Raw genomic sequence first — 6,362 nt, forward strand, 5'->3', positions numbered from 1 at the left:
GTTATTTTTCTACACATGGTGATTGGGCTGGCAACTTGTGAGCAGCTCCCTTTTCTTTTTGATACTGACTACCATACTCTTATGTATGGTACAGATACTTCCCATTGCATGTTTTATACCTACTGTATGACCACTGCACTCTGTACATTATACCGTATACTCCTGATCCCTACACTCAATATGCCAATAGCAATCATATATTCCAAACCAAAGTGTCAATGGCTTAACGGTTGTTGGTTACTAAGTAGATCCTGACCATTTCAATGAAGATCTTCTTTAAGCTGGGCTCAGATAAAGTCTCTGGCCCGGATTCACAAAGCACTTTCGCCAACGTATCTCGACATACACCACGTAAGTGTAAATATGCGCCGTCGTATCTATGTGCCGCACCCACAAAACTAGATACGCCTGAAAATAGGCTTCCTACGACCGACGTATCTTGCCTACGCCGTCGTATCGTGGGCGCATATTTACGCTGGGCGCATTTTCCACTCCCATTGATTTTCTATGCACATATGCAAATGAGGTAGAATCACCGATCCACTAACGTAGTTGCGCCCGGCGCATAATATACGCGGTTTGCGTAAGTCGTACGTCCAGCGTAACGTTATTTCCCATATAGGAGGCACAACTCGTGCAAAGGTATGGACCAGGGAACAGGGGTATCTTTTGTCGTTTACGTTGTACGTGAATATGACTAGGCGTAGGTTACGTTCACGTCGTAGGCAGTGATTTGACATATCTTAGGCAGTTGTTTCGACGTGATTCTGAGCATGCGCACTGGGATGTGGCCACGGGATGGCGCATGCGCCATTCATTTTAAGTACTTCTATTGCGCTTGGCCCATCATTTGCATGGGGCCACGCCTCATTAGCATGGCTCACGCCCACTTCCACCTAAGATGGCTTACGCCGAGGAAACCCAGCGTATCTTCAAGAGCGAGTGGGAGCGAGTGCTTTGTGAATCCAGTGCTTGCCTCTGTGCGCTGAGTCGGCGTAGCGTATATTAGATACGCTACGCCCGCATAAATATGCGCCGATGTATGTGAATCCGGGCCTCTGTCTATATCTATATTTTGTGTGACGAAAAGCAAACATACATGAAAAGTTACAATTTTAAAAAAATAATTGTGTTGAGATTTATACAGTTTGTAATTAAAGATCCAAACTTTTTTTATCTAGATGCTTTTAATAAAATAAGCCTAATAGATACGTGCGTGTTTTTTTTTTAAATCAGTTACATTTGTCTTTATTTATAAGATTTGCATAATGAATAGGAATCCACCACTTTTGGGAATATCGGATTCCATTATCTTCCCGTTCCCACTCAGTCCTTCTTACTATCTTGCAGATAGCGCACAGCAAAAAAAGGTGTCCCTGGAAATGTTGGCAACTATAAAAAATAATGCAGCTCGGTATTTATACAGTATATACGCCATTAATGTATTTTTTTTTTAAATCTAAGCAATGTAAGTGCACAGACCTTTTACGGTCTCTTTCCCTAGTTGGTCCTGGGTGGAATCGAACCCAGGATCTCTCCATTGAAGGTCCAGCTCTTTTGTCTCTGAGCCACTGCTCAGTTCTATTCTGTGTGCTGTCCATTGGAGCCTGGTTCTGAAACCTGTACTTCTGTGGACCAATCAGTGGCCAGTGCGGCCTATTTAAGCCAGCCCCTTCCCCTTTGCTAATTGCTGGTTCGTTGTCAGCTTTACCCTGTGAGAGAACCTTGGAAACCTGTATACCCAGACCTGCTTGACCCGGATTGGACCTTGACGATTCTCTGCCATCTCCTACACTTGACCCCTGCCTGCTTATCGGATTTGCTGTTGTCTCCTGCCCCTTGACCTTGGCTTGCTCTCACGGACTTCCTCTGATCTCTCCAACTCCTGACCCACGGCCTGTGACCCGGATTTGCCTTTGTTTCCTGTTGATCCCTTCTGGACTTACTTGCCTGTTCCTGCCTGATCAACGACTGTCTCCAGTCCTCTGCACCTGCCCTGTTTTCGTCAGCTGCACCAAGTCTGCCTACCAGTTCCCGGCACAGGTGCCTCCTTGTGCCGTCCCTCCTCTGTTCTAACTCCAGGGAGTGGTCTGCACAGGGTCGCAAAGGTGAGCCGCCCTCAGCATCTCGGCCTCGGTGAGTACTTACCTTCATGGTCCTGACAGTACGAACCAGCCATTATGTCTGAGGCCGACAGGGCATGCTCACCCCTTGAAAACCTGTGTCAACAGGTGTCTGTTTTGACGGTTGCCGTTCAAAAATTGCAAGAATTACATAATGGACTGACGGATAACATGGAGTCCGCAGACTTGTTCAAAATGCTCACTTCCTTGGCTCTGCAAGTCTCCAGCCTGAACCATATTATTCAGGAACTACAACAAGAAGTCCAAAAATTTAAAGAGACAACACGCCCAGCCCCGAAACCTGTATATTATGAGCCATTTGTTCGTATGCCAGAAATATTCGATGGGAACCGTGCATCCTTCTTGTGCTTTAAAACTGACTGTGAGCTATTGTTCACCCTTAAACCTAGGACCTATGCCACGGACTATATTAAGGTTAGAGCCTCCGTCAACTTGCTAACAGGGCAGGTCAAATCGTGGGCTCACCTGCTGCTGCAGGAAAAAAGTCCAGTCTTGGACAGCTGGGAGACGTTCATGTCTGCTCTGGACTCATATATCCCTGCTTCCAAGAGGACCAGCACTCCCAGGTCTGCTCTTAGTTCACGAGGCCTACGGGTACCCAAGGATAGGAAGCCCCAGTACGGTTATGACCTCCAGCCAGCCCAGTGTGTGCCAAATTATGAGACTCCGTATGTGCCCAGCCTGGAAGTTTCCCCATCACAAGGCCTTGACATTTCTGTGGATGCACACACGCCTACCTTGGAGGAGGAAGAACCCATGCAGATCGGGGTCATCCGGTCCAGCCTATCTATGGCAGAAAGAGAGCGGAGAAGAGCCCATGGACTTTGCTTTTATTGTGGTGCTAGCGGGCACCTTATATCGCTTTGCCCAACTCGCCCACCTCGGCCAAAGCTTCTTCAAGTGGGTACTATTGGAAGTTTTTTCTATGCCTCAGAATCTGTACCTACCTCCCCAGTTCCAGTGTCTTCGGTTCCAGTGTCCCCAGTTCCAGTGTCTTCAGTTCCTGTGTCCCCAGTTCCAGTGTCTTCAGTTCCTGTGTCCCCGGTTCCAGTGTCTTCGGTTCCAGTGTCTTCAGTTCCAGTGTCTTCAGTTCCAGTGTCTTCAGTTCCAGTGTCTTCAGTTCCAGTGTCTTCAGTTCCAGTGTCTTCAGTTCCAGTGTCTTCAGTTCCAGTGTCTTCAGTTCCAGTGTCTTCAGTTCCAGTGTCTTCAGTTCCAGTGTCCCCAGTTCCAGTGTCTTCGGTTCCAGTGTCCCCAGTTGAAATTCCAGATCATATCTCCCCAAGTGAAGTTCTCCCTCCAGACTGCACATATGCCTCAAATGGTACTATGGTCCGTAAACAGGATCTGGAGATATTGGAACGAGCTTTACAAGCAAGGAGGGCGCCCCCTACCAGAACTTCAGGATCAAAAAAGCCAAAAAAGAAAAAGTGACAATCCTACATGCTCCCCGTTTTATCCAAGCTTCCCATCAGGAGCTTCCGGAACTAACGGACAGGTTGGGCGTCCGGAGTCCGCCCCTAGGGGGGGGGCACTGTCAGGGCACAGACCTTTTACGGTCTCTTTCCCTAGTTGGTCCTGGGTGGAATCGAACCCAGGATCTCTCCATTGAAGGTCCAGCTCTTTTGTCTCTGAGCCACTGCTCAGTTCTATTCTGTGTGCTGTCCATTGGAGCCTGGTTCTGAAACCTGTACTTCTGTGGACCAATCAGTGGCCAGTGCGGCCTATTTAAGCCAGCCCCTTCCCCTTTGCTAATTGCTGGTTCGTTGTCAGCTTTACCCTGTGAGAGAACCTTGGAAACCTGTATACCCAGACCTGCTTGACCCGGATTGGACCTTGACGATTCTCTGCCATCTCCTACACTTGACCCCTGCCTGCTTATCGGATTTGCTGTTGTCTCCTGCCCCTTGACCTTGGCTTGCTCTCACGGACTTCCTCTGATCTCTCCAACTCCTGACCCACGGCCTGTGACCCGGATTTGCCTTTGTTTCTTGTTAATCCCTTCTGGACTTACCTGCCTGATCAACGACTGTCTCCAGTCCTCTGCACCTGCCCTGTTTTCGTCAGCTGCACCAAGTCTGCCTACCAGTTCCCGGCACAGGTGCCTCTTTGTGCCGTCCCTCCTCTGTTCTAACTCCAGGGAGTGGTCTGCACAGGGTCGCAAAGGTGGGCCGCCCTCAGAATCTCGGCCTCGGTGAGTACTTACCTTCATGGTCCTGACAGTAAGTACTTGAATTTGACTTGGTATCACCCTCTAGCAGTTCCTGTCCAGCAAAGCTCAGACTGATAGAGACAGGCTCAGCCAGTCAGTTGTGCTACAGTGCCCATGTGCTAACAAGAAGCACGCTGATACAAGGGAAAAACAGAGCTGTGCTGTATTGTGTGTGCCCCTGATGACATCATATCTGACGAAACGCATAGGGCGCAAATTTATGTGAAATGCTTTTGGGAATGTCTTCTTACACAGAAATTACTGCAACCGTGATTATGTTTTTGAGCCCATCCACGTCAGTGGGTAATGTAACATAAACACATTGTTTTTCATATCCCCACAAGAAAAAGTCACAGGGTGTAAAGTCTAGAGATCTTGGTGGCCAAAAGTGTAGTGCAAAGTCTTGTGGGTTCCATGCGACCTATCCAACGTTCATTTAGAAACGAACTAACTGGGTTGTACCAATGTCTTTTTAAATTATGAATTCTTTAGTCTTCTTTTGCCTATCCGGGCACTTTTACTCCATTCCTGCCCAAGCCAATTTTCACCTTTCAGCGCTGTCACACTTAAATGACAATTGTACGGTCATGCAACGCTGTACCCAAACAGTTTTTTTATATTTTTTTTTCACACAAATAGAGCTTTCTTTTGGTAATATTTAATCAACACTGGCTTTTTATGTTTTGCAAAATAAACGAAAAAAGACTGAAAATGTTGAAAGTTTGTTTTAAAATTTTCCACACAGGTAACTTTTCTCCTTCACTGATGTGTGCTGATGAAGCTGCACTCATGGGCACTGATGAGGCAGCACTGGTGGGGCACTGATGAGGCTGCACAGATTTGTGACACTGATGTGTATGCATTAATGGGCACTGATTTGCAGCACTGATTGGCAGCACTGGTGGGCACTGATTGACAGCACTGGTGGGTACTGATGGGACTGCACTGATATTCAGGACACCAAAATCAATTATATCAACAACACTGTCGAAACACACTCTGCACTATTATTACGAACTAAAGCCTCGTACACACGCTCAGTTTTCTCTGCAAGAACCAGCAAGAAAACTGCTGGCAGAGCTTTCTTGCCGAGTATACCGAGCGTGTGTACGAGGCTTTCAGGTTTCTCGTCTGGAAATCTGGCCAGAATCTCAACGAGAAAAATAGAGATCCTGCTCTCTATTTTCTCATCGAGATTCTTGTCGGCCTGTTTCCCGACGAGAAACCCGAGAGTGTGTATACTTACCTGTCGCCGTGGAAACCTGCGCATGCTCGAAATGATATTGAGGCATGCGCGGTAGCTTCCACGACTTAGGTAGGGTGAAGCAAGATGGCGGCGACGGCACTGCGTTCTTGCCTTTTAAAAAAACGTGAATTTTGAAAGGTCTGTCGGTACACTCGGCGGCAAGAGATTCTTGCCAAGAATCTCGTTGTGAAAAAATATGTTTTTTTTTGTCACGAGATTCTTGCCCGTGTGTACAGGGCTTAGCCTTGCTAAATTGGGGAACACAAAATGTCTTCTGTTGCATAGATACCATCTTGGTAATGACTGGAGTTAGTGCCTATTTGCGTGCTAGTAATGGTATCTAGTGGCCGTCATTTGATATTATAGGTCATGCCCGTTCAAGCAGTACAGGTTTCATTTATTAGCGGTGCATGGTTGCATAGATATAAGGTTTTAAAATTGGGTCATTCTTTTTGAAACACACTGTATATTTGGGTAAAAAAAAAAAAAAAACTGGCGTAACACTTTTTTTACAGTCTGTGAAGTGTACTAGCTTTATTGCCTACTATTATACAGAAGGGTTTTTAAGCACTTTTTGAAACTTCCCATTGCATTGACTTGAACTGTAAAATGAAGGTCACCTGACCAAAAAAATTCATTTTTAGTTTTAGTGCAGAGTAGTGTATCTGGTGTTATCACAGCCTAGAGAGAATATTTATTTCTGACAGATGTGGCACTGAAAAGCGCAGGTAAGCTTGTCTAGTGTGAGTGAGCTGTCAGAAAG

Source organism: Rana temporaria, chromosome 3 (assembly GCF_905171775.1).
Source record: "Rana temporaria chromosome 3, aRanTem1.1, whole genome shotgun sequence".
NCBI classification, from domain to species: domain Eukaryota; kingdom Metazoa; phylum Chordata; class Amphibia; order Anura; family Ranidae; genus Rana; species Rana temporaria.